General features: G+C 34.4%; 1 long non-coding RNA gene across 1 annotated transcript; it reads right to left on the bottom strand.

Annotated features, from left to right (window-relative positions):
• Positions 1 to 597: 597 nt before the first annotated feature.
• Positions 598 to 982, bottom strand: LOC128093136 (uncharacterized). The gene is made up of 2 exons (XR_008212260.1): positions 724 to 982; positions 598 to 659 (listed from the first exon to the last, which is right to left on the bottom strand). It is a non-coding gene; the product is annotated as an uncharacterized LOC128093136 (long non-coding RNA).
• Between the last annotated feature and the right edge of the window lie 6,331 nt (positions 983 to 7,313).

Raw genomic sequence — 7,313 nt, 5'->3', positions numbered from 1 at the left:
AAAGAAACATTTTTCCATTTTTTTTATTTGAACGGTGAATTTACTAAACATATGATTTTCACATTCAAAAAGCGTTTTTCGGAATAGGGTCCTAAAATGAAGCTTAAATTTGTGATATTATTGCTCACAACGATAAAGCTTATTTTTCTGAGTACAATGACTCTTTGTACGACCGCAAAGGATTTAAAATGGATTTTTGAATCAATTTTTAAAAATTATCATCGCGGCCCTTCTTTACAGAAAAGGTCCTCCTTGACAGCTTGTTCCAAGGGGACCATAGTTGATCCATCGAAAAAATGTTGTCTTGTCAAATTTTTATTGCAATTAAATCAAAAAAAAATTATAAGAAACGGTTTGTAAGAGTGTTTTTTTCCCGTTGTACATAAAAATTTACATAGGGCTTTAGGACCCTATTAGAAAAAAACATTGTAAGCAAACTAGTTGCAAAACTTGATTATTCCAGCTTCATTATTCTTTTTGCAACTTGTTGCGTAAACTACTATTAAAACACATAATTTTTGGTGATCTTTGGGATGAAATAAACGCAAAAAAATCATTTTTGCAATTCCACTGTGAAACTGTCAACTTATCCTGCCCTTCTGGAGAAACGAAACGGCCTACTTTTCCCTACCAAAAATAACAGAATGGAAAATTAATACCTTTCAATAACAGTGCTGAAAAGTTCTACTTTTCAGCACTGAAATGGGTGCTGAAAAGTTGAACTTTTCAGCACTAGTATCGAAAAGTAACATTTTTCAATATTGTTTTGTTTTGAACGATGAATTTACTAAACACATGAATGTTTGACATAAAATTCCATTAAATAAGCGTTTTTTGGAATTGCAAAAAATGTTGTAAGCAACTCGTTGCAAAATTTGATTTTTCAGCACTCGTCGTATTTATCCAACTCGGTAAACCTCGTTGGATAAATGTACAACTCGTGCTGAAAAAATCTTCTTTTTGCAACTTGTTGCATAAACTACTATTTCGCTTGCGAACTTTCTTCACCCGCGAAAGAGAGAGAAAGCAAATCACGCAAAAAAATTGCTCCCGAAATTCGCCAAGAAAATCAATCTGCTGATGATTTTTTGTGAATTTCCTTGTCAGCACCACTTAATAATATGTATTTCAATTTGTTTACACACATTGTCCATCTACAAAATGAGACAGGTCATTTTTCGACGTTACACTTGCATTCTGTAGAATAACTAGAACGATAAAAACAATAATTATTTCAAAAAACCATGGAATTAGAAACCAACCTACGTTTTACGTTAAAAAAAAATGCTGTAATCACCATCTTGATTCACCATTTCATTATATAGATACACCCCTTGAATGCTATGCACTATAAAACGAAACAAAAATTATTATGAAAGACACACACACACACAGACACATCTGAGGGAGACAATCCCCCTTTTGCTGAGCTATGCAGTCTCCCCCACACAGCACCGGGATGCTGGGAAATTCCGGGTCTTTTGTTCGCGGGAGCTTCTCTTTTCATCTCTTTTGTGAGCGAGATGCTGCGCTCGCGCATCTCCTCGAGCTGCTAAAACAAAAGGATGCACCATTTTTCGGAAAGAACGGGGGTGCGCACAAAAGAAGAAGAAGAGCAGAAAGAAAGACTAAAAGAGCTCGGCTCAGCTCTCGGGATTTTGTGTGTGCATCATCAATGCCAGACTGCTTGTCGCCGACGCGATGACTTTGGGTAAAAGGGAAGTCCTTTGAGAGGGATTTTCACCCGAAGGAATATACCTGTCGTCGTCGGAGTTGCATACATTCAGGGTTGCTCCATTCAATGATGAATCTCTCTGCTCACAAAATGAGACACACAGACACACACACATACTTTAGTGTGCTTTTGAAAGAGCTTTTGTGCAGGTCGCTTTCATTTATTATTTTGCAAGAGCTGTGCGCAGAATGCAACAAAGAAACTGACTAAAGTGAAAAGTTTTCAACAGAAAGGAAAGAAAAAAGCTATAGAAGGAAGAGTGAAAAGGAAAATAGTAGGAGTGCGAGCGAGGATAATAAATGAGATAAATAATTGCATTTTTATGCAAATTTTTCCCTCTTTCTTCAACTTTCTGTACCGCACTGTGCGTTTGTGTTTGAACGAGCTGGCATTCAATGAGCTGGTTTTGTGAATGCCTGCAATGTGCATTTTCATGAAACCGTACGGTGCATTTAGCTGGAAATTAGCAGAGCTTTTCAGCAAACAGCTAGGGAACACACTCATTGAATCTACCTGCACGAACAAAACGATCTGTTTCACCGTGTTCCATAAAACCGATGGTGTGTCGTGAATCGCTTCCCCCACAAAGACAGCCTAAAGTGAAAACAGTTAATTTCTCCTCTTTCAGCTAGCATTTCCATATTGATTTGGTTGTAATCACCGTGGAATTTTTAATTGGTTAAATTCGCTTGGTTTTGTTCGGTGACAAGGAAAACACTATTTTCTTTTCTTGCGACGTTTCGACCTACTATTCTTCGGTCATCTTCAGACGCAAAATGCAACGCAGCTTTCTTCTGTTGCTGCTTGCTCACGACTGAGCAAGCAGCAACAGAAGAAAGCTGCGTTGCATTTTGCGTCTGAAGATGACCGAAGAATAGTAGGTCGAAACGTCGCAAGAAAAGAAAATAGTGTTTTCCTTGTCACCGAACAAAACCAAGCGAATTTAACCAATTAGCATTTCCATATCCAACCATTTCTAAGAAATCCCATTCAAACGCTATTCAGCAATTGTCATCAATTTCATACCCGGTACTCGACGTGAAGTACCTACCCCCAAAGTCAATCTCAGACTCACAAATTTATGGCACTATTTTGATGCTTGACCACCGTCATAAACATGACTTTGGGCACCGCGGGATATCTTCCTATGGTTGCATAGATATGTTTTGCTCTGCAGCACAGGACGACACGTTTTTGAACACCTGTTCACCTCCCACGAGCATCGTTCTCGGAAGGATCGCCAGAGTAGGTTAGGAAGAGTGAACATCTGGAAGATATTGGGAGATCATGAGGAATGTCACTCGATTTTGGCAATTTTGAGTGATGTTGTTTGAATTTTAATTGATTGTTTTTGGGTAGGTACATTTTGTATTTTTTTATATTCAAATTATTGACCACCATGCCCTCTAAAAACCCAACTCCGTCTTTAGACGTGCTTGGATCAAAAAAATCACCAAAAATCCCATTTTAAACCAATTTTTGATCTTTAAAATGCATTGGAAAGAAAAATTCTTAAAATTTCTTAAAATTTACTGCATTATGTGAAAATAAGTATGCAGTAATTTGAGTAGTGTACCAGCCTCTGTGCATTGTTTTTTACAACATAAATAATAATGGTACCGTTCTAAAGTAAAAAAATGTAAAATTCTGGTCCATAAACTGCTAAGCAAATGTTGAATATGTTGTATTTTTAATTTTTTATTTTTTATTCCTTTTCAAAAATTTAAAATTCGAGGGCAAATGAATAACACCTAGAAAAAAGTTTTCTAATTGCTCAAAATACTCTTCTTCACATGCTAGCACTAATTGGACGAGACAAAAACTTGTTCTGGTGAATCTTTAATGTTGAAAACTCTCTCTATTATTCAGTCCCTCTCTCCGATCGGTTAGAATTTGATTGACTCTGAGAAGCCGATCGCACTATGTTGCTCCAAGTTGATACAAAATCGTCTGCGATCGGCCTGTTTTTAATAATTGATTAGACTGATTAAAAATAATTGGAAATTGGACGAGTTTTTCGGTAAAAATATTTTCTAGACTAAAAAATCAAGTCTGTCATATAGAAGTTGCGAAAAACCACAAAAAAACCTATTTTTTCAACATTTTTATTTTTAAAGCCGCTGTAACTTCACAAGGATTGGACTTTGAACAATGGTCAATGTGGTGACTTCATGTAAAATTTTCTAAAAAATCGATTCCCGTATTAAGTTTTGAAAAATTTGGACGTTTAAATTACTTTTCAAAAAAACAGATTTACCAAATAATTTTTGTAATTTTTTATGTGAGTTGCTCCATCCAGCCTTTTTTGTGAGTCTTTTTGTAACATCTTAGGCTATTTTCACAACAATTTTGAACCAAAAAAATCGTAGCACCTTCAAATTTGACTTTTAAACTTAAAAATAAAAAAAATCTCTAGTTTTTTCTTTAAATTTTTTTCAGAAAGCCCGTCTAATTTCCTACAAGTTTGTCTATGACAACTTTTTGATACGAAGCAACGGCTTCGAGATACAGTAATATTTAAATTACGAAATACAAAAATATTTAAAACACTAATGCCCTTCTCAAATGTAATTTTCAAGTGAAACTGGCTCCATATACACAAAAATGGCTTATATAAGCGTAGGATAACATGTCTACAAAGTTTCATTGAAATCGGAAAGGGTCGGGTACAACCGATTCCCTATTTAACATGAAATTGCTCTAAATCAAAATACTAAACAACTTATTTGTTCATTTTTCAAACATTGAAACGAATAACATTATTCAATTTTAATTTAAAATAAATTACTTGGTCTTTGAATACTGAGTGCTCGGTGGTGTCGGGGTAAGCTTTGTTGCCTCTCTCCCTAGTTGGAGTCAAAATCCAAAGGTCGTCAGTTCAAATCCCGGGGTAAATGTGAGCTTACATGTTAAAAGAGGCCTATGGACACCTTCTTTTGAGTCAGTATCGTGCAAAAATATATCATCTTTTTTCTTACGTCTTTGTGTATTTGATGACGCTTTTAAAACTATGGCTATGAATAGATCTGAAACAGTTTGAAGAAGATGAAGTATTATAATTCAGAAGTTAAAGGGCATACAATGATCAATGACGATTTTATTCAATGTTTCTGTTTAGCAAAACCTAGATATTCACCTCGGTAACATTTTGTCAACCCACGAGTTTTGGGCAAATTTATTCTAGCTTGTTGTGCGTGTATTTCTAAAACCGTTCGTTCGTGACGCCACTTCCACACCCAGTCCCGAGAGCCAACTTCTGGATCGGTTTCCTCTTGTACTAATCTGGCGGTTGACGGCGACAGTTGCTGTAGCATAAAAAGTGGTTCCATGTTACAAGTTTGCACGTGGGTTGAAAGCAAAAGTGCGGGATCTCCACACCCACACACAGTCACTGGAGGAGCGAGGCAAACAATAAACTTTGCTCTGTGCGCGGCTTCTCTCTCTCTCTCTCGCTGCCTCCTCTATTTATCGGATTTAATTGAAGCAAAATATCCATTAAATTTCAAGCACCCACAAAAGTGCCTCCGGGCTTTGTTGCGGCCTGTGATTGTGTTTGTTTGTTTGTTTGTCTGCCCGTCCCGGGTTTTTGAATCTGTCTGTTGGTTTTTCACTTTCTGTCACCCACTTTATAATGGCAATTGTTGGCGCGTCCGCGGCGGGATGACACTCCCTCTGTTAACTTGAAGCTGGATGCTGCGGTGGCAAGAAGTATTTTGGTGGTTTATTTTTGTTCGGTTTTGTGATATTTTGAAAAAATCTAAATAAAAATTTCTTTTAATTTTGGCTTGGTTCAGGCGATCTGGGAAAAATCTAATTGCTTTTATGGTCATAATATCGGTTTTAATTAAAGACAATTATAATACTACCGACGATTAGTTACCTTGATACAAATTAAATTGTCTAAAAATTTGTTGACAAGCAAAATTGTCTTTCACATCAATTAAAAATTCTAGTATTAATCAATGGGTCAACCAACAAATAAATTAGTCATAGCCAGTCGTAAATTGTTAATATTTGTTGATACTACTATTTCAAAATCAAGATATTTTCATGGAATTTTCAACACAGCAGAATAATTCTCTAGAATATCGTAAACAAATTCAAATATTTTTTTGTATTTTTTTATTTGTACGAAATTTTGTTCATGAATCCTTCTATATTAATTTGTTAATTTGTTTCGTCATACAAGTTTGCAAGTCGCTTCAAAAAATTTGGGGGTTGTCCATAGAAATTCTGTATCTCGAGAAGAGATTTTCTGATCGATTTGGTGTTTTTTGGCATAGTTGTTGATATTAATTTGGACTATTCAGAAAACCTATTGCACTAAAAAATTGTCCATTTTTAATTCATCTTTTATCGCACACAGTCCATTTTGATAATCATTATCCCCTTCGATTTTTTTTTTCATTTTTGATATATTTTAGTAGACAAAAAATGTCAAAATGACTCTTCATCAAAACTTTATCAAGATACTTTTTGATTTGGAATTCAATTTACACCTGAAAATGAATTTTAGATTGTTTTGTGGACATTTTCGATAATCTCGTAAAATCACTTTTTTAAATCAGAACTTGGCCAAACACAAAACGTTCGTCATAGGACATTTTTTTAAGAGTGTTGGTATTTTTTCTCCTGAATCGTCCTAATAATAAACTATAACTTTGCGGAAGACACGAATACGATCAGAAAATCCATTCACGTGATAGAAATTTTAGAATATTTCAATGGATAGTCCACAAATTTGTATGGAGACTTTTATGAAGAAACTAATGATGAAAAATGGCTTGTTTGGAAATAAGAACCCGATTGACTTAGTTTCATACAAATAAAAAATACAATGAAAAGTGAAATTCTAGAGAATTGTTCAGCTAACATTTTTATGAAAATCTTGAATCACATCTGTAAATAAAGCATTACATATATTCTAAAATTAGTGCGTCCATCCTGGAAATTCACGGGATTTAAAAAAAACCGGTAATTCCCGAGTCCCGGGAATTTTCATAATTTGGCCCGGATATTCCGGAAATTGAAAAAAAAAAGACAAATTGATGGAAAAGTGGGAAAACTTTCTTATTTTTCACAAATATCTGAATTAAAAGCAATTTAATCTTTTGTTATCGAAAATATATTGATTTAGTCGGTTAAAGTATTGATTTGAGCTTATTTTAGTTTGTAAGGGAATTCTGTGCACACTTGTTACACGTGCTTTTCTGATTTTTGTTTACATTATTTACTGTATATTTTTATTCATTCATGGTTTGAAAATATTAACCATTAAACATAAAAATCTATTTTCTCGAAAAGTACTAAATGGTCACAAGAAAGCACACAACAGACAATATATCAGCATAAACATGGCTTATTAGGGAAAATTTTCAAAATTTCAGTTTACAGATCTGCTCAGCGCATTAAATATTATTTTATATTTTATTTGAAAAGGCTGAGTTTTATAATTAAGTATATAAATGATTTTAAATTTCTAATAATTTTATTTTTAATTATCTTTCATCAAACGCCGGCATTTGGGGAAAATTAGGATAAATGTAACGAAATTACATTTGAGAGCAATCAATTTGGG

This window comes from Culex pipiens, chromosome 2 (genome assembly GCF_016801865.2).
Source record: "Culex pipiens pallens isolate TS chromosome 2, TS_CPP_V2, whole genome shotgun sequence".
NCBI classification, from domain to species: domain Eukaryota; kingdom Metazoa; phylum Arthropoda; class Insecta; order Diptera; family Culicidae; genus Culex; species Culex pipiens.
Note: the sequence above shows the minus strand (reverse complement) of the source record. Positions and strands in the feature narration are given on the sequence as shown.